Genomic DNA, 21589 nt, shown 5'->3' with positions numbered 1-21589 from the left:
AACCCGACTCCGAGAAGACCCGATCCCGGTGCGCCGGGGGCCGCTACCGGCCTAACACCGTCCATGGGGTGAGCCTCGATCAGAAGGACTTGGGCCCCCTGAGCGACACCGGGGAGTCGGTCTTCTGTATGCCACATTTCCCGCGCCCACCGCCAGACTGGATTCGGCGTTGGGCTCTTCCCTCTTCACTCGCCGTTACTGAGGGAATCCTGGTTAGTTTCTTCTCCTCCGGTTAGTAATATGCTTAAATTCAGCGGGTCGCCACGTCTGATCTGAGGTAGTCGAGGGAGCCGTGTGAGCTCCGTGGGGCTGCCGCGCCTCGGGCCCTGGGCTGCGCAGGGGGGAGTTAGCCCCTGGCACAGCCCCACGCCTTCCGGCAGCGGCCGATCGTGCGCTTTCCCGATCCGCTGAGGCCGAGGAGCCGCCTGGTCGCCAGGCCCACGCTCCGGGGCCGTCCCACGCCGGCAGCCGTGGGACACCACAGACAGCCACACGCGGCACGGCCCGGTGCCCCGGGGCGGGGGCGGAGGCGCGCCAGGCTTTTTCAAGGCCCGCCGCCGGGGCCCACGCGGCCGGGTCCAGAGGGATCCCGCGCCGGTGCTGATCGAGGTCTGACCTTAGGGGGACGAAGGGAATGGGGTCCCTGCGACAGCCCCAGCCGTGCCCCGGGGAGGGGACCCCGGGGCGATTGACGTTTAAGCGACCATCAGACAGGCATACCCCGGGAGGAAACCAGGGCCGCAAGGTGCGTTCGAAGTGTCGATGATCAATGTGTCCTGCAATTCACTCTAATTCTCGCAGCTAGCTGCGTTCTTCATCGACGCGCGAGCCGAGTGATCCACCGCCAAGAGTCACAGGCAACTTTTTGTTTGGTTCCAGACGTCGGCCCGAACCTGCCGGTGCAGGAGAGGCCGGGGGGTAGGCAGCGCCGCCCGTCCCGCCCGCCGCGGGCGGGACACAGCCCGGCGCCCTGTCTAGCTGCCCCACTTGGGAGTCGGCCGAGGCCGAGACCATCGGAGGTTTTAAGAGAAAACAAAAAAAAAACATCCAGGCGCTCAGCCCGGGAAGCCTGCGCGGCGGCAGGACTTCCCACGGCGACAGAGGCAGGCCGCTCCGCCGCCGGCCCACCCGGCCCGATTCCCGCCCAGCCTACCCCCGGCCCTGACCCCCTCCGCCGCTCCCCTTGCGGGGAGCCGGACGGAGAGGCGCCAGAGCCGACTCTGGGACTTTTTCTTTCGTTTGGGAAGTGAACCCTTAAGACACTACAAGCTGGAACTTAGTTCCCTCAGAAAGGAACTGAGATCTGGGGAAGGGAGTTACTCTCACTTGTGAAATTCCCCCTACGATTGGAACTGCAGCTCATCGTCCAGAAGAAACGAGTAATTCAACCAACAAGACCACTACCCTTTTTCTTGTTAGTTACAAGTGAGAGATAGAAGTAGGACTTTTGACATGACCTGGACATTCTGACTGACTCATTCGTTCTTCATTAGAGGCAGGGAAACCCGAGGAAAGTTAGGTTTCCTCTTTATTTTTGCCTGACTAAAGGTCTTATGTCAGACTTGTACTTCTGCACCCTTACAGTACTAATGCTCAGCGTTTCCACGGAATTCAGCTACTGCTACTGCCCTTGCTTCACATCCCATGGAAAGGACATATTCGAATACCTCCACCAATGAGGTATTGGCCAAAACAGACGTTTGCCGCCATGCTCGTGATGGGGCCCATGCTAGGATTTTTCTATGGATTTACCGCCAAATTCATTTACCGTTCCTGTCACACGGTACAGTGGATTTTTCTGCCCTATTGCAAGAGATGGTAAGGCAGTGTTAATCCACAATGTTGGAGTCCTTAGAATGCCATGGGGATTTGCTGAGAGCAGTTATTGCGCCGACTCTAAACTCAGAATTCGGTGGTGCAGTAAAGTCAGCAGTAATTCCAATACTGCCAGAGATTTAAATCACGGCTGAACTCTGAACGAGATTACCTTTAAGCAATTCCTTCCACCTAGTATAGAATGGAGGACGGCACCGTGCGCATGAGCACACGTGCCTTCTTCAGCCCATGGACTACAGAATATGACGGCATCAGGAGTTCTTGAAAAATTCCAGGGAAGCCTTTAGGCAGCTGGAATACAAGATGCACCGTTATGTTTCCAAAAAATTCAAAAACAAAAAAATAATAAACATATTCTGGAAAAATAAGTGAAAAAACACGCGAAGACCAAAAGGAAAACGTATAAAAATGGGAACATTGCATGTGACTAAAACGTTAAATACCAATAATGGTTTCAGCCCTTCATCCTCAACAAATGGGGGGTACTGACGAGTACCACAAGGGGTTAATAAAGATTACAGAAATTAAAGTGCTTAGAGTTTAGAGCCTGGAAGGCTCCGGAATGAAGCTCTTTTAAAAAAAATTAAATCAGTAAATCATATCGCTGGAAGAGTATAGAGACGCCTTTACTTGCACTGTACCACATGAACGAAAGTCTCAGTAATTCTGTCCCAATACATTAGCGGACAGCAGTTTTATATCAGTATTTATTGTTTGATGATAAAAGATCTCAAAAAGCAATTCAAGGATTGCAATAAATCGGGGAAATGCTGGGCCATGTGGGGAGAGAAACCCAGCACGTTGGAGACAGAACGGAGACGAGGACTGAAGTCCCACCTGGGGACAGATTGCGACGACGGTGCAATGCACGCGCGTGGCTTTGCACAGTGGAGTGAGGCGCCCAGGACAACAGGGCAAGGCCACTCCCAGAAAACCTCAGCTCCGCGAATGGACAATGCGGTCAACTGGGCAGTATACCAACGCCCGCAGTCCGTGGACTGACTTTACTTGCATCAGCTAGCTTCGCAAGTTGACTTGCAGTACTCTACAAAACTTCGAATAAATACACAATGCACAGACAATAAGAAGCGTACGGATACATACAATAATGAGCAGTCAATGCCAGTGGGGAAAGGAGGGGCGAGCGTGTGAGAGGAGCATTCCCCTGTGAATCCCTGCAGCTGGGTTGCTAATAGGCATTTTTAAGAGCATTATTGAATCTCCGGATATTGATGCCGTTTTTTGTTTGTTTTGTGTGCGGAAGTGAATTCCTGTGGGGTAGTGTCAGGAGGGAGAGTCAGTGCACAAAGAGAACCAGGTGGGCTTGAGATTGTACGGTCCTGAAAGGCCTTTAGTGGGATATGAAGGAGAGGAAGGGGGTGGCGGTGACTGCTCATGGATAGATTTGAGCACCAGGAAAAGGAATGTAGAGAGCAATTTATTTTGCATAGTAAATCCGGTGGTGCTGTATGGCTGGGCAGAGGTGGGCGATAGGCAAGGGAGGTTGAAAAGTGTGTGGGTGGCAATGATGAGCGGTTTATCAACTTTCAGCGAACCCTGGGTCACCGAATCTCGGACCAACCCAAAGGATTTACAGACAGCACCATGGGCGCAAACAGTCCATCACCCAATGTTTGTGGTGACCTGCGGGCGGGATGGTGTCTTCATTTTTTTGAAATCTCAGGTGGGAGGCTGAAAGCGAGGTCCCTTTGGAGTGGCCATGGAGCAGTGGGAAGACGCAGACCAGTCTGGTGACACAGGGCGGAAGAGGGAGCTTGATGGGGGAGGCGGAAAGGCTGCAACGGAACAGAGGATTGACAGGGAGTGATCGATGATAGGAGGCGGGTGGGTGTTGTGCGGCGGGGGCTGCTATGGGGTGGAACCCCCATTCAGCCGAGGCAGGAGGGGAGAGAGAGAGAAGTCAAAGCATGGAGATAGTAGGGATGACTGTAGAAGGGGACCGAGCCCCCCTTTAAGGGGGGACCCATAGAAAAAGACAGTGGATGAAGGAGCCAGAATCAGGGAAGAGGAATTTGGAGCAAGCGTGGTGGATCATCAGGAAAGTGTTTCAAGGAATGCGGGTTTCAGGAGGAACACGTAGATCCAATGTTAGGTACTTTTTTTGAGGCAAGAGAGTAAAAGGGAAGACCCAACAAGGAGAATGGAGCAATCATACAGCCTGCTGAGATCTAGAAATGAGCTAAAGGATACGGAATAGTAAAAAGTGAGATAGGGGCAGATTTAAGGTCTGTTGAGTAGGTTGAGCCTGGTCGTCTTAGTGGTGATAAAGAAGAGGTCACTGAAAGTGGACCCTTAAGGTGGCCAGCCATTGTGGATGAATGTGGTCAGGAGCTAAAGAGCTAGGCGAGGGAATGAGGAGTGTTCAGAAAGTTGAGCAATAGTGTCATTCAGTAACAAGCGGTGAAGAGATAGTTGGAGATGCGAGTGGATCATTCAAAAGGTGAAGGAGGAATAGGCAGCGAAGATTTAGGCAACATCTGCTAAAAGGTGGTAAGAAGCCAAAAGCAAGAGTTTAGCTTGCCAGAGGTGGTGTAAAGGGTGAAGAGGCGGGTGCCAAAGACAGAGCCTTGGGGACTCCCACTGGTAGAGGGGTGTCAGAGGAGGGGGCACCATTCTAGGAGATGGAGAAGAACCAGTCAGCAAGCAAAAGGGCAATTCGAGGGTAGCAGCTAGTTCCTCTATTGTTAGACTAAGGCAGGTGACTCACATACATGCAATTTCATCAGCAGAATCCTCAGAGGAGAACGAGAAGGCAAAACATATCCTTAACTCGGTGACTGCACTGGGGCTCCATTTCTAAATCCATTTAATCCTCTGTAACATTTTAAATAAAGACAGGCAGTTTCCAGCACGGGAGGTCAGAGCACTTCCGTAATGTTGCAGCATGTCTCTGAAGAACTCTGGTCTATTACATTAAAAGGGATGCCTGGAGGCATATGTTAGATTGGTGGGGGCATTGGGATGAGTGAGGCCCAGGTTTGCAACATCATAATGGAAAATGGGATGGTGGGCACAGCAGGGCTTGAAACTGCCTTTCAAGCCTCACAGGGTTTTAAACAATGAATAAATAACGCTGGTACCTAAGCAAGACTACTATGGGGGCAATTTGGTTCCATGTGTTAATATCCCTGCAAAAATATCGGCATACAAGAATGGTGCCGTTTTTTTGGTGGCGATATTAACCCATGGAACATGCGGGGTCAACCCCCCAACCTCCATATTTTTTTTAAAGGGAGCAGGGGACACGCCCACTCCCATTTACCCCATAAATTATCCCCACAAATAATGTCGCCTATGGCCTTTCCCGGGGACCATATATATTGCAACATTATTTGTGGGGATAATATCTGATACCGGCAATTTTAGATTTTGTTCATGTTGCATGGAGGAGACTGCCAACATGTGTACTTCTGTGCACATAGTCCCCTTCGCACAATTGCCATTGTTTGCACTACAAAGCTGTGGCGGCTCACCAGAGTGGAGGAGCCCAGCTAGCCCGGTAAAAACCCCAGAGAGCTCCCCCAGCTGCAGCATGCAGCTGAATATGCGCCCCTGGGCTGTCTTTGCTGTTAGGGACCCAAGGTTCCCCTTGCCTTAAGTAGACCGGCCATGGCATACCCAATGGGCCATCATCGCAAGACCTGTTTGGCATGCAGGCTTGGGTACACTACTGCACCTAGTCTGGCGTGTTGATTTGACAGTGCTCAGGTTCTCCCGTGCACGGCAGGAACCAGGAAAGTAGAGTTGTTTGACACCCCTCCATGCTTGCTGCCTGTGTGGTGCGCAGAAGCTGAAGGGCCATTTGCAGCAGCATGTCCAACGATGGCTGGAGTCCAGCACTGGAGCCGAGCGGCAATGAAAATAAGGGAGGAAAAAAACGGTGTGCGTGGATGGATGAATTGGATGCTCGCAAGGGTTTGTGTCTAATTGCACATGTGAATGTGTGTAAACGGGTGCACATGTGAAGAGTGAAGCATGTATTGTGTTGGTACAGTGATGTTTGTGGTTTTAGGTGTGTGAGAATGTGTGTGGGAGAGAGGGTGCGAGAGTAGGAAGGCCGCTAATTGGAAGTGTGGGGTCCTTACGCAAAACTAAAATCATGGCAATGCACTTTCACTCCATTATGAGCAAAGCCAACATGAGTGTTTTACTGGTGGTATATTGGCACAGCCAGCATGGGCATGCTCCCTTACAGTTTGAAATAAAGAATGTGGGAGCCCCTCTACTGAACGCACATGGGTCAAATACCCTGCTCTATGGAATTTCTTCCACTCAGGTGGGTCTACAACCACATTTTCGCTCACTGCACCCTTCACAGACGAGAAATACCCATTTGCATATCAGTCTTTGCCCCACCCACAAGGGAAGTCCAGCACAGAAATGCTAGGAAATTCTCCTCTGAACAAAAGTACCATCAGCAACCCCAGACATGTGTGCAAGGTGAAGCTGAACCTCTATAAAGGCACAATGAGCAAGGGGTCCACTTCTGGATTATGCTTGGTTACTTAGGGTGAAACCCCAAGTTTAACACATTGAAAAAGAGTGTGTGAGCGCCTCTCCTGAGAACGAACATGAGTCAAATAAGTCCTGTTCTATGGAATTTCTCCCACTCAGGAGGGTCTCCAAGCACATTTAAACCCACTGTATCCTTCTAAAATTAGAAATATCCATTTGCCACCTACATTGGGACAAGATTGAAATCCAAATAGAGATTTCTCCTCTGTGCAGGGTGCAGTGAGCTAAAACATGGTTGTAGACCCTCCTGGGTGGAAGAAATTCCATAGTTGACTCATGTTCGTTGTCAGGAGAGGCACTCCCGCACTCTTCTATAACATGTTCTCTTACAGTAGCTGGCATTATTACATTATGGCATTATGGCCAAAGGCAACATGAGAAGTGTTCTTATGTGGAGATACCTGCTGTATATATTACAACAGACATTATGGACATGTTTGGGCACATCCAAAATGATAACATGTTTTTACAATGGCAGAATACTGGGATATATTGTGGCAAAATCACCACTGTACATTGTTTGGGACCTGTCATCAATTGGATAATTTCCCGAGTTACCCTACAAAACCAATTGTAAACTGTCGCTTTGTACCCAGCTTTTCACTGAAAGTGTGTTCCATTTTATGGCATTTTTAAAAACATTTCTCAGGGGCAGACCCCACCCCAAACACCCTTTGGATGGTTGGGGTTCCCTCACTAAGCTCAGGCGTTCAAGCACATTGATGGAAAATGTTTATGCCACTGTAATTTAAATACATTAAATCGGCCGCCATGGCTACAAAGGGCAATAAAGGTATGCAAATCCAGATGGATCCAGGTTTATTCGCAGTTTGTAGAAGCATACGCCTCCCACCATGCGTGCATGGAGAGGAGGTGGGGCAGTTCACATGTATTCCTAGGGAAACTGCCAGCTTTCATTGGTGTTAAAAGCCACATTGTCCAATTCTGTTTCATACAAGCATCAAAATCAGATGCTGCCATGAATCCCTTTCTTTTTGGCAGAAGGCACTGATGGCTGTGTTAGATTTTCACCCTCACTTTCATTCTGTGCCCCAAATCTAACTGGCAAAATGTGTAAAATCTGACAGAGTGGTGAAGCACCAGTGCAAGCACGTGTAACCCGTTTGTATGCATTTCTTTTACGTATGCTTTACCACTCCGGGGACATCAAAAATGATCCCCGATATATATATTTATTCAATGGAAAAAAACTTAACTTAATGATCAGTTAAGGTAAATAAACTTATCTCAACAAAACCCCTGAATTTCAACGCATTGGGGAACTCGGGACAGGCTTTTAACTCAGCACGTTCCCGTTGATATCCCCTATAATACTATATCCCCCAGAATGGCATTTTCTATGGCATTGTGAATCCCTTCGATATTAATAAATAAGTCCTCTTGGGATTTGCAACGGAAATGCGCCAGGTAAAGCTGGTCCAGAGTTCCCCAATGCGTTGAATTTCAGGGGTTTTCTTGAGATAAGGTTATTTACCTTAACTGATCATTAATTAACTTTTTTTCCAATCGAATTTCATGGGTTTTGTTATTCCATAAAAAAAATTCCGCACCACTGGCCATAACCATGGCCAGAGATTTTTCAGCTCCGATCTCACTATATCTGTTCAAATGACAAGAACATTTTGCAATTACTTTTTTGCCATAGCCATGGGTATAAATATAATGAGGGTTTCCAGTTTATTTTTTACTTCTGGGGTGTTTTACGGTGTTTTCTTAAAAAATGTGCAATGTGTTTCAGTGTTTTCTGGTGTGCCCCCTTCAGACAATCACAGATAACTGTTTTTTAAAGTGTAAACACACCAATATACTTTTATTGTTTCGTTACATGCATAATAAGTAGGATAATAGCTCTCATAATCAGCTGCAAGAATAAAATATGCCCAGATTTGAGAGGTTAACCTCAAAATCCACCATAATGCAAACATCACTCAAAGACATTTATCAAGCTCAGGCTGATTTTGACCTGTTTTGTCAGTAGTATTGTTATGTATAAAAGATAGCAGGCTTTGAGAACTCACAATTTTTTAGGCAATGCACAGTAAGATTACATTATTTGCCAAGGATCAACACTTTGGTTAAGCAGCGTGCTACAAGCCCCTTGTTTTATAGCCGGTCTCTAGGTGACAGTTTTGCTACATCACACAACTCCAACTAACCCTATTTAAGCAGCACGGAAAAGGGGAAAAAATGACCGGCTGCAAGAATAACATATGCCCAGGTACTTTTGCCACCATAGCAAAAATCAAAAGCTGGCGCCCATAAATATATGCACAGTAAGTGAACATGTATCTTTAAGTTAAATATACAAATGTAGTTCAATTGGCCTTCCACTTAGAAGCAAGTGTGCAAGACAAAATAGCACTGGACTTTTTAAAAAAAGTAATGAACACCTGAAAAATAACCTAACAGAGATAATGTCCCAGTAAATATGCTGGCAAAATGTAGAAGGTGCTCACCTTTTAAACCCAGCAATCTGTAGTGAAATATTCCCTGGAAAACAAAATCCCAATACGAAACAAGTGCTTGTGGTTTTGTGGATAAGCGTCTGCACTGGGAACAGGACTACCAGAGCAAAATACTGGCAGCCAAATACTTGAGCAAGCTTACCAAACACAAAAGACCCCAAGGGGTCGCTTCCGCCCTCTAAAAAAAAAGATACGCTGTCCACCCATGTGTCCTTTACTTGTGCCCTGAAAAGCAGCCACAATCGGGAAATACCTGCACCAGTTTCCAGGATTGCAACCGCTCTTGTCACATCCTGGGCAAAATACTCATGACTTACTTGCCCTCTCATGATTTCCCCCTCCTCACCCCCATGTCTGACTTTCAACAATACTCTGCTTTCAAAACATAGCTTGAAAAGTACACATACCATTATGTCACTCAAATATATAAATCCTTATAGAACTATGTTAGGCAAAAAGTGTACACTTGTGGCATTATTCCCCCTCACCTTGACTGGGAGACTACAAATACCAGAATGCAATTCAACAAAAGGCAAGAAATAGTCTCTCAAAGAGCACTGGGAACATAAAAGATCTTTAAACAATATTGGGGCATAAAATACATATACACAAAACATTATTCGAGTTTGCCTCAGACGTGCAAGCTAGATTTAGAATTTTCCATGTATTAGCAGCTTCATACGCAGAGGCAACTGCTCTTTTCATGTGTGCCTCATGGCAGGTTGACCTTTAGAGTGCAATACTTTCTAGCACACGTTTTTTTTTTTTAAAACAAGGCGGATGTTGTGTGTTTTCTTAGTGTGTTATGAGGTACATGAAACTAAAAACAAACAGCATCCGAGACTGTGGACTGTCTCCCATTCATGCAGTAATCAGGACCAACTCTGCTTACTTTCAAAGCAAGGAAGGGGGCGGCCCCCTCAGGCATGTTGCTCTAAGTGGCCTCGTAACTTGTGCTCATTTAGGAGGCAACATTGCCCGAGGGGGTGGGCCCCTTCCTCACTTTGAAGCCAAGCAGCGTTGATACTGGTTACTGCATGGATGGGAGTCCCGGAGGCCTATTGTACTATGTACTACAGATAGCTGCGGGTATGTGTAGTTTTATAGCTGTGAATATCGGAAAAATGACAAAGAAAATGCTTTTTTACCCCCTCCCGCACTCCCGGTCCTCAACAAGTGTCCTCACCAAGTGCCCCACAGCTGGCCCCACTCCCCTGAAGGCCTCATCACCTCCCCTGCCCTCCACAACACTCAGTTTGCTTTGAGATTTACACTATTTGAGACTATACCCCTGGATTTAGCAGAGGATATGGGAAAAATGTTTGAGCCTTGTGTTGCAAACTTGGCCCCTAGCCCCTACAACTACCAAATTTCACTTGGTGTCCTCATGCCTCCCCCACATCTACCCTGGTGACATTTTCATGTTTTTTGACTTGCAAATGCTTTTTTCTGTGTTTTATTTTCTGATACCCTTGTCTATAACCTGGAGTATAACCACGGCCATGTTGCATTGAGAAAAAAAGATGGCAGCTGTTTCAATTAGAAACACCCAGATTCTTCTCAATTTACTATAGATATAGCCATTTATTTTGGAGAACGGGACCCCCCCCTCTCTGTCAAATATTTGTAAAAGTACTGCACAAAAGAACCCTAAAAGGATAGCAAGTCAATGCTTCGTGCCCAAGTTGTTTCCGACCTGGTCCAAATCCATCCAGCGTTTTGGGCTGTGCGGTCCAGCAATAAATTGTCCTTTTTTGTCTATCAGAAAATGAATGGTCAGTAGGCCGAAACTGAATTTATTTTTCTTAATAACTTTTTTATTTTTTTAACAAATCTTTCCCAAAATGTGCAGTCTGGAAGGGCCCATGCATATCTAAAAGTCTTCAGAATTTCAGCCAAATCCATTGCACGAGTCAACCGTTATTAGCAATTATTTTTTTCGGGTTTCCTATGCAAATCTGTCTTACCTTAACCGCCACCCTATAATATATGTTAGCGTACCCTTTAAAGAAAGCATATCCCTCCCCCTTCTATGGCAAGTTATGGACAAACTAGTTTTACTTGCAGAGTAATTTATATGCATCATTAAAACACCAATCAAAACATTATATAATGTGCAAACAGCCAACGAGTGGCCGGTAGGCCGAATGCTAGAAATAAATATATGGACGGTCTGGCCTAACCAACTGTTGTGCGCTAAACAGCAGAGTCCAGCGTAGTTATGACTTTTAGCCAACAATGCAGTTTGCAGCAAGTTTTAACACAATCAAAAGTCGAACTCGCATCGCCACCTCTTTGGCACAATTGGACATATGTGATGTCACAATCCCAACATATTCTCTTTGAGAATGGACAGATTCACTGTGCCACAACCACAGACTGCAGATACATGAGAGAAATCCCAAAAACGGTGAACAACGCACTATAGAAAAAACACCCAACTACTGACAATCTTTTGCACAATAGTCCAACTCTGCATCACAACGATGGGGAGAGTCTTTAAAAAGTGAAAAAATAAAAAAGCTATCATATTCTGTGCCACAGGGAACGACATTATATAACAATAACTTTGGCTCACTCTCCAGCGCCACCATTGTCTTTGGCAGAGCTAAAATTATGCTGCGGCACAACTGAAACTTCACTCTAGCACTCACTCTTGCACAAACTGAACTACTCTCTGGCACAGTTGACAATCACTGGCACAGCTGAGTGCAATCTCGGGAGAAGCTACTGCACAGTGATCAGTATTTTCTGTGTACAAGGTGAACGCCATTGTCTACACCACACGCATGACCGCGTTTCCCTCTGTCAGGAACCAATCACACAATGGGCTCTTGCAAAGGGAGGCAACGTGACCTTGCCCTTGAACTCTCAAGGCAACCCCTAAACCAACGGAACTCTCTGCGATAAGCCCAGCATAGTGTTTAGCAGAAACGACGAGCTTCAACAGTGCACGTCAAAAATACAATGTTACCTACCGGAAGCTAGCAGTTTCTCGGAGCTCCCTGCCATGTACTAGATCTCTGTGGGGGGATGAGGCAGAAGAAACCGAGGTCAGGCGCGCCCAGGGACTCAGCAGCCGCCTGTGCCAGGAATATAGATCTTTGTTAGTGGGTTAACAGATGGGGAGGACAGGCAGGCTGCGGTTAATACGATCAGTATCGAATGATCGAGAAGGGGCCATGTGGCTGAAGTGGTAGAGGGTGCACGGAATGAGGCGGTAATAGCGCAGGGAGAGGAGGGGAGATGCAGTGCAACCCCAAGGGCAGACTCAAATGCATATAACCATACCTAACCGCTAACAGGCTTCAACGTGCACGCTGACATGTGAAACTCTGCAAAACGACAGTAAGCACCGATTTCAATTGTTCCGGGCTGGCCATCCCCCAGAGAGGCGAAGGATAATTGTCACTTATCACTGTTCACTACAACAGCGACGGAGTGCAGCGTACCTGGCAACAAAGAACACGATTTAGAGGAGCAGCACATATTTTCAGGAGACTCCAATTCATTCCGTGCAACAGAGGAGCAACACTTATCAGACATGCCACTCACTTCTCATTATTACATCCCATCACAATTCTTGCTCAGGCAAACTGCCGTAGGGGGAGCAAAGTACGTATGCATGTTTTGTGGTGAAGTGCCATCACAGACCATGAACGAGCGGCGGAACCAAGAGTCTTTCCTCCTTGACTGACCACATGATGCTGCCGCCCAGAGTGTGTTCGCAAAGCTCAGAGAGAGTGTTCTGAGCACATAGAGGTAGTCCCGGTGGAACTGCAGTGCAAGAAGCAGAGGAAATGCTCTGGAGAATATCAGAGGACGGACCAGGAGATGGCGAGTTGGTAGAGGTCTGATAAGACCCTATCACCAGAAACGAGGACAGAGCGAGGATGAGGCCCACATGACAGCAGGAGAGAACAGTACCACAGGAACAGATGGAGTAGGTGGAGTGCTAGGAGTGGATAAGTTATGATGGACAAACAGCCAGAGCAAAGCAGCTAACGGCTATTCCAGGACAGGAACGGGAGAAGGGCAGGAGGAGCCTAGGACAGGTAGGGGAGAGGCCACAACCCAAGCTGGAGAGAGGTTTGTGAGCCCTTCTGGCTCAAAGGGGAAGGAAAGACAGAGTCAGCCAGAGGGAGCGGGAAGGAGAACGGTTGAGATTAGCTCTGGTAGTGACTGCAAGAAGGTAAAGGGAGTGAGAAACGCAGATTGCTGGAACCATGAGGAAAGGTTCTTGGAGCACAGTGGAGAATGGAACAAGAGCAGTAATGGTGCCTACTGGAACTTTGAGAAGTTTCCAAAAACGATGAGAAAGTGAAAACAAAAGGAAAATGCTTAGGCCTGGAACTGGAAGAAAAAGTGTCTGGAGTGTATAGACAAAGTGAAAGAATGCAGGATTAGTGGGTTCTGGGACTTGGAGGACTTCCGGAAGAAAAAGGGAAAAAGTGAATGAGAGCAAGCCGCAACTCGAATAGGGAGTAACACCGTTCCAAGAACTCCCTGGGGCATGGAGCAGTAAGAAAGCAGTCTCACTGCGCTGTTTTGCAATTGATTTATTCGCTAGTAAGAAATATTGCGAATAAAAGTGCCATACACAATATTGTAAAGCACACAGCCAACACGTGTTTCGGCCCTCTGGGTATTTATTTAGGCCATTTATCCACTCAATTGTGCTCATTTAATAATCAAAAGGGTCCAATGGAAGCAAGATGCAACTCCAATGGACCTTATGCAAAGACAACTGCTGAATATAGAATTGATGAGGTAAAGCCGACAGATGTCAAATGCAACTAACTACGTCCGGTATTGTTTCCAACCACGTACACAAATGTCGAAAGGCTTTCCACCCTTGTTGGAGGGGCACCTGGACTCACTCACATTCTGTCACCTGAAGCAGTCTTGCCTTTCTGCGTCAAGATCATTGCTCTACTTCCTATCACTGTGTCAGCGCAGGGGATTCTGCCTGTATGTGCTTAAATCTTCATAGACATTAACAAAGCCGCTAACAACTGAAACAGTAGAAAAATCTGGTTCCTGGAAAACACTGAGAAGAGACTCGTGGTTTTCATATGGCTGGTGCGCCTTTTGCTGAAGTTCATCTTTGGCTATCTGGGCATTCACTTTACTGATAATCTTACCTATTCTAGTTAACTATAAGGATATTGCAAGCCATTGGAGGAATTTTGATTTTCTGTGCTAATTTTGAATCTCAATCCTTGACCCACCTGTATATAAAACCTAAAGTTAAATCAGTGGCTTCTTATGGCCTTGGTATTTTGGGTTGGGATAACCTCACCCAGGTGCAACCGGTAGGGAATATATTTCGCAAGAAAATGCTAAGCCTTCCTTCTGTGGCGAACCCAAAAACCAATTCAGCAGAGTTTTCATGTATGGGTTTTAAAATAGAACACAAGACAAACACAGGACGTTGCCAGCCGGTAACCCTGTGCTGCACTCCAAAAGGGGTACAATCCCAAAAATAATTTACAAACAGGCAGGATTCACAATCTCCTTGAAGGAGCCAGTTAACCCAAATGGTTAGTGCTGTAGATTTTTCCGAGACAATAAGATTCAATCATTACTTCACCAATATTCAGTTAATAAAGCATATCCATGCTTACATGACCTTGTCCGCCTGCTTGCACACAGTCAAGTCCCACCAGACTGAACCGAGGCAGGTTTGAACAGGTAAAAGTAGTATTTATATATCACACAATCAATTTACAGCACACTGTTAAGGCACAGTGTGGAATACAAATTCAAAGAGAACATACATTGGTGCATTTAAAAAACAATATCACAACTGATCTAATAATGGACTCAAATTAACCACAAAAAATATATAAAAGAATTAAATTGCTTCATACAAGGTATCAACCACACACATATATGTGGCACAATGAAAACATGTGTATTTTACAGTTCTGAGCAATACAGTATATTCTGCTCAAATAATCATCATAAAAACACTCCTATGTGGTCATGGGTGCCAACGTGTTTCGGATTATACTAAATCCATCTTCAGGGCAGGACGTGTTTAAATTTCATAATGTGCTCAAGATAGTTCCTCAAGATATGTCCTAAAAAGGATGAGGATACACCAATTAGATCTATGTGAAATACTAGGGAGAGGTAAGAGCTGTGGTTTCAGTGGAAATACTAACATTAAATTCAGGGCAATAGAAAACACTGGTTGCTACCTGCATGGTAGATACAAGATTAGGCGTTAGGTAAGTATCATTTCTCATAAAGGAGACTTGTAGTGGAGCCTCACACTCAAGTAATGCATTAACTAGCTTTGCAACTCACCCAGTCAGAAGACAAAATCCTATCCCCGGGTAGTGAAGTGGTGTTGGGTAGTAGCTCCCAAGGTGCATCACCTGGGAGGAGAAGGTCCCCAAGGAAAAGGGAGGATTCCATTGGGAGTGACGCAGTATTTTTCTTCCTCTGAGAAGGAAGAGTCAGTAATACCGGAGTTTGTAATGGTCTGTTGCCAGAAGAAGGTCTCCTTTGCTAAAACTAATCATCCTGATGGTGGTAAAAACTGTTCTAATCAACCCAGTATTAGAATGAGGTATCATTTCTCGAGGGTTAATTATAGAGGCAAAAACTCCCATATTCAACAGGGGAATATGAAGAATGAATCTTTAAAGTTTATCATGTTAGATTCTAAAAATCATAATTTCCCTAAAAAGCAAAACCATTCAGTAAAACCGTAGAAGGTTTAAGGATTGGATCAAAGTTTGTAACAATTATTCCCATAAAAGGAATGACTTTAACATTGCCAAACGTACTGGGACGAAGAGGAGGGATGCAGAGGCGCTAAACTGCAGGTTGCAGAGCATTAAGATTAATAACTCACGCCCGAGGGAGACAGAGGTACAAAAAGGCTCCTCGGGTGCAGGCCATAGAAAGTAGCAGCAGTAGTGTAAGGTGGAGTGCTTGCCGAGACTCCACAACAAGATTGCAGCTGAAGGACAGCAGAGACACCAGGGCCGCTGACATTTGCTGTCTGGATATCGGTTCTGTGAGGGTCTCTTCCTTCAGGGACTCTGTTTGCAGAGGTCGCACAGCAGGAAGTGTTTCGTGTGAAAGCTTTCCACCGGAGGATCATGTTTGCAGGGATCGTGCAGTGGGAAATGCGTGAAGAGGGGACTCTTTGCCCAATATAAGGCAGGCTCGGGTGACAGGCGAGCACCTGAAAGCCTGTGGAGTGAAGAGCGAGCAAAGCAGTTTTCCAATTCGCCCAAAGCAGTAGAAGTGGAGAACCCGACAGCAACGGAGCGAGCGGATGCGCAGGCCAGACCCAGTGAGTGCACCTGTGACCCCGGAGCACTCCGTTACTGCCCACTAGGCGAAGTCAGGCATTTTGAATACCGAACAAATAAGCAAGAACCAAAGTGGCAGAAAAGTAAATTATATATATATTGAACTGGTGTAAAACCAAAAGATATTCATTCTGAATCTTACGCTGATACGAAGGGGAGAAGGTGGCAGAGTAATGGTAAATCTAGAGGTCAGAATAATTGCCAGCAACACTCAAGGTCATTATTTATAAAACCCACAACCAGCAACTATTGCCAAAACCAAATCTAGTTGGAGAGAATCAATATTGCCAAAGCCAAAAGGGGGCTGATAAGCAACCAGCTGCGTTTGTTTGTTTATTCATTTGTTATGCGCACCAAACCCATAAGTAAGAGGGCGCAGCAGTATGAAAATGCGAAGCTTACATAGTTACAAATATACATAGCATGAAAATATAATCAAAAATTACATAGGTACAGAGTATACAGAGTGTGCAGATATATACAGCGATAAAGTGGCCTTGTAGTTGCAAGAATAAGCATGAGCAGTATGCAGAAATGCGCCATGCTTAGTCAAAGCCTCCATGTATTGCTAAGGCACGTAGGTGAACAGGGACAACGGGCATGATCTATCCGGTCGGAGGCTAAGGGTTTGTGACGATGATGTGTTTTATCACCTTTCTTCTTAAGTGTAGGAAGGGTTGGGCAGAGCCCTCAAATCTTGAGGGAGAGCGCTCCAGTATTTATCGGCCTTTACAGGGAAGCTATTGCCACCAATAGTGGTAAGCTTATGTTTAGGTACGGTCAGACAATTAGCATTACCGGCTCTGGTTAATCTGTGGATGGTTTTTCTCTGAAACTTAGTGTGTGGGCCCCATTGCAAAAGAGAAAGGGAGGCAATTGAAAGAGCTGACCTGAATAAACAATTCATAAGCCAAACAAGAGCAGGAGTGGGAGAAACCCAATATCAGCATTTGGTAAAAATCAGAGTGGGAAAACAAGAGGCAGAAGGTGTTCAGAAGGAGAGAAGCATAGCCTGCATTGCAGTTGGCAATCGAAAGTGTGCAACAAACAGCAACAATTTGTCTCATGTTTTCCTCAAAGTAGTCAATACTGAGGTTGTGGAAAGTCAAAGACTTTATAAATTGAACAAAGCAGTACTGTGCTACAGAAGTACTTGTAGCAGTGTCATAATGTCCTGGCAGGAGATTACACCAGGTCAGGGGACCTTGTAGAATAGGCCTGGAAGGTTAGTGGACCAGGCACACCTCATTGAAGTACTGTGGTATTATTATTAAAAAGGTTTTGAAGAAGAAGTGGCAAGACTATCGAAGTTCATGATTAATTTTTGTGGAATTACCTCGACCAATAAACATTGTTGAAGAAAGTGCATTAGAAAATGTTGCAGAAGTATCCTGCCAAAAGTAATTTTGCGGACATTGATGCACTGTGGAATTATACCTTGTGGTTGCTAAGTAGTTGTACAGAACTCTCTACCACCAGTGGAGAGGCAAAACACTTGCTGAACATTTTGAACTGTTGGTTATTCCCAAGAGGGAAACTTACTGGTGGAAGAGGCACTTCATTTGAAATTGGTTATATTACTGGATTTCCTTATTCTTTTCGAACAATTGATTGAAACACTGATTGAATATGGGGAATGGGAATTGACACAGATTACAAAGCAGAACAATTACCAGATCTTGAAGCCAACTGTTCATTTTGTCATGTTTAAGTTGCTATGTAGTACTTTGTGTTATTTATTGTATGTACAAGTGTGGGGGACAGAATCCTTTTATTAGAGTGTTTCGTTTAGTTTATTTTATAGACAGGGAAATCCTCGTTCGGATACGGAGACGTTTATCAAACCCTTTTGACTTTAATAAAATTACATCTTTTGAAAAACCTTCACAAAAGTTGTCCGCCACACATTTCTGACCCCTCAAAGTACATTAGACTAGAACCACACCATTAATTCTGCACCAACCACTAAAAAGACTTATTGGCACCACAGACAATGAACCAAAGTAGACTTATCCAAGTAAAGGAATAAAGGGGACAGATCAGGGATTTTTTCTTTTCTCACCAAATTGGCTAGCATGCCAAATTTAAAAGGCATCAAAGGAAGCGATATTACACCAGGAATGGAGGTGACATGACTTGGGCACCAAAGAATACAGCCTCCCACATGCAGGCACTGCGGTCATATTCCATTGCTGCCTCAAATGCCATCCACTGGAATGCCAGTGAACAAATACTTCTTCACTACTTTGGTAAAGTCACTAGGCCTCCAGATAAGCATCGTACCAGGCAGTTTTGCACATTAAAATCTTGTAAATACGACCGCTTTAGACTTTTTTTGCATACATTTATGCACAGGTTTAGAGCAGAAGGTGGTGCAAAAGTCAGGTTACTTGACAAACCAGGACTCTCTTGGTTTTATCCACATGGATGTATTTGCAAGCCATGGAGAAAAGCCTCTGAAACAGAATTTATTTTTCTGAAGCCTTTCAGAAAGAACCCGCACAGTCATTTAAGGAATAGTTTCCTCCTATACAGCTTCTGCTATGTTTTGTGTGTAGATGCTCATGGAGCACTGTGCATATTTATTTTCCAAGCATTTTAGGATTGTATAATTAATAAAATGGAAAATTGAGTTACAATTTAGAACAGTTTTATTTCTACCGGGTCCTATTAATTTTCATTTTTTGTTTGCCTGCTGCATACTTTTTACACTCTTGCGAGGCAAATCATTTTTACACTTAATTTTATTTACACTCTAATTATAAAAACAGTGTAAAATTATGAATATGTAATGTCTAGTTTACATCGATTCAACCTTGATTTGCAGTCAGTGGGGTACATTACTATAAATGGCCAGTGGCAGCATAGTCTTTACTCAAGGGTGAGCGATTGTCATTACACCAATTACAGGTGTTACAGCCTCTTTCAAATCTTCAAGTCACGATTAAAACATCCAAAACCTGATTCTCCAGGAAGCTCAAGCGCCGTTCAAAAAAAAAAAGAGTTACATTTATAAATTGAATTAGAAACTCAGTAAAACCTGTCCCTGTAGTGATAATCCAGATAGGTATTATGATGTAGAGCTTCATGCATGGCTCATTCAACTTCTAGGCACTGTGATTATAATGCCTCAATCGATAGTTTACCAACCTATGAAGGATGTTAGCCGGTAAGATAGCTCAGTCGGTTGAATGCTCACTTCTGCGATCTGTGTGTAATCTGCAGTTCACAGGTTCGAATCCCAGCTTGGCCAACTCAGCCTTTCGTCCTTCCGCAGTTGATAAAAGAGTAACAACTTCAGTTGGGTGAGAATTGTATGTAAATATGTTCTGTGTATAGTGCCTTGCCAAAAGCACTATATAAATAACAAATCATTAACCCAGTCCAGCCAAAATTTGACCATGAGATTAGGTAAATAATTTAGCAAGGAGTCCTTACGTCTCTGCATTGTATGATAACATTGGTATACCATTAGGTGGTAGAAATAGTTCCAGGAAATAAGGACTTTCATTAAACATGAAAAGACAATTCTATCGAACCTCAAAACAGACAATACAATTCATGTTTGCTCTACTGTGTAATTGGCTAGGTTTTGGGGTTTTTAAAATTAAAACATATACAGAATAGATCAAACAGTCAGACCGTAGAGAAATAATGAAAGGCGTATGGAGTGACTATGGCCCCGCTATTGATTAACATTCCCTTCTGCAGCATGTTTTAGGAAGTGAACCAGCTGCAGAATGGCTGGGAATTGGTATAGAAATTATTTGTTTTTCTAGGGCTGACTTCCTTTGAATTATGGTTTACTAAATACCTACTATGCACAGCGTTTCCGATTTCAGTTAGCCTGAATAATTTGACTAGGTGCTGTCAATGTTAGATTAGTTCCATCTTTGAGGATGTTAGGCAATTAACTGTTCCTGTTGCTGGGCATGTTCTTGGTGACAGTTATTTGGATTGCTCAGGGCTATGATGTTCCAGTGATATGCGAGTACAGATTGCACTGCTGTGGGGATACGCTTAAGTTACCTCTTCAGTGTGGGGGTGCTTGCACTGCTCCATCCCAAGCAGTTTTCTCTATGCAAGTGGACCCTCTACTGTTGTGACTCACAATGTATCTGTTCCAAGTGTGGTAAACTTGCATTGTTAAGACTCGCAATATTCCCGTTCTATGTGAGGAAAGCATTACCTACTGAGCTCCATAGAATATCTTTTCTATATTAGGAGTAGAGTATGCAACACCAAGGCTATGTTACACCTGTTGTATATGAGAGGAGCTTCTAATGTGCAGACACATTCCTGATCTGTTCTCTGTGTGGGAATCTTCCACCTTTTCTTACACCTTGCACTGATCACCACCTTTTCAACATTATTAAACTTGCATTCGGGTTGCCCCGATTCGCCTTTTCTATTTGTATGGATGAAGCATGCACGGTTCCTACTTAAGCTGATCTGCTCTGTGTGTGAAACATTTTAAAAGCTTATACTGCTCTTGTGCCCTTTCTTTATATGCAATGGAAACTCTGTGTTAGTGCTCATCTGTTCAATTTGTGAGAGGGTGTTTGTGCCACTGCTCCATGAGCGTTATCTGTTCATTGTGAGAGAAGCCTGCTTGTTTCTGTCTCGATGCAGAAAGCTGCTGCATGGTAACGATTTCCATACAGTTTTTGCACATGTCAGCAGAATGTCATGTACTTTTTACTCTCTTGCAAAGGAGAAAACTCATTTTTACTCCGTCAAAATCACATTTACTCTCAAAGTTTAAAAATAGGGAGTAAAATACTCCCACCTCAAAATCTTATCTGGAGCACAGAGAATCATCATATGGAAAAATGGAGCCTCATACGTGCAGGTAGTGTCCTCATATGCCAATCACAGCTTAAATGCCCTAGTTATGTTACCTAATGACTGAAATTGCCTTACACGTAAAGCATTGTCTCATATAGCCTGGTCCTGCCATCATATGTCAAGTGCACCCTCAAATGACACCGAAATGCCATCAAATGCAGGTTAATGCACCATATGTAGCATATATGATGGCCAGAACTACGTTATAATGTAATTTGAACAATGAATGAAATGATCCACGTGCCACTTGGATAAATAATGTAACTAATTTAGTGCTCTGTCCCTACATGATACTTAAAAATTAACTTCTTGTATTTAGATCTACAACAACGCATGGAAACTTACCCTGGTTAACTAAGATCTGTAATGCTATTTGCTGCATTGAAATGTCATTGTGACATTTAGAACAGGGGTCTGCAATCTCTAGCTCTCCAGATATGTTGGACTACGCCTGCCATCAGCACTAGTTACATAGTCAATTGAGAGGGATTGCGAGAGGCCAGATCGTTGATGAAATTACTGCTCTGAAGGAGCACAGGCACGAGTAGT

At 44.7% G+C, this 21589-nt stretch overlaps 1 protein-coding gene and 1 non-coding gene across 6 annotated transcripts in view; both read right to left on the bottom strand.

The window, feature by feature from the left end:
• The window catches only part of SPIRE1 (spire type actin nucleation factor 1), an 871368-nt gene that overhangs the window by 844325 nt on the left and 5454 nt on the right, over positions 1-21589 (bottom strand). The window lies entirely within an intron of this gene.
• Positions 701-853, bottom strand: LOC138499211 (5.8S ribosomal RNA). Its single transcript, XR_011279236.1, has one exon. It is a non-coding gene; the product is annotated as a 5.8S ribosomal RNA (ribosomal RNA).

Source organism: Ambystoma mexicanum, chromosome 5q (genome assembly GCF_040938575.1).
Source record: "Ambystoma mexicanum isolate Mex_15411 chromosome 5q, UKY_AmexF1_1, whole genome shotgun sequence".
NCBI lineage: Eukaryota > Metazoa > Chordata > Amphibia > Caudata > Ambystomatidae > Ambystoma > Ambystoma mexicanum.
This window is presented reverse-complemented; position numbering and strand designations above follow the sequence as displayed.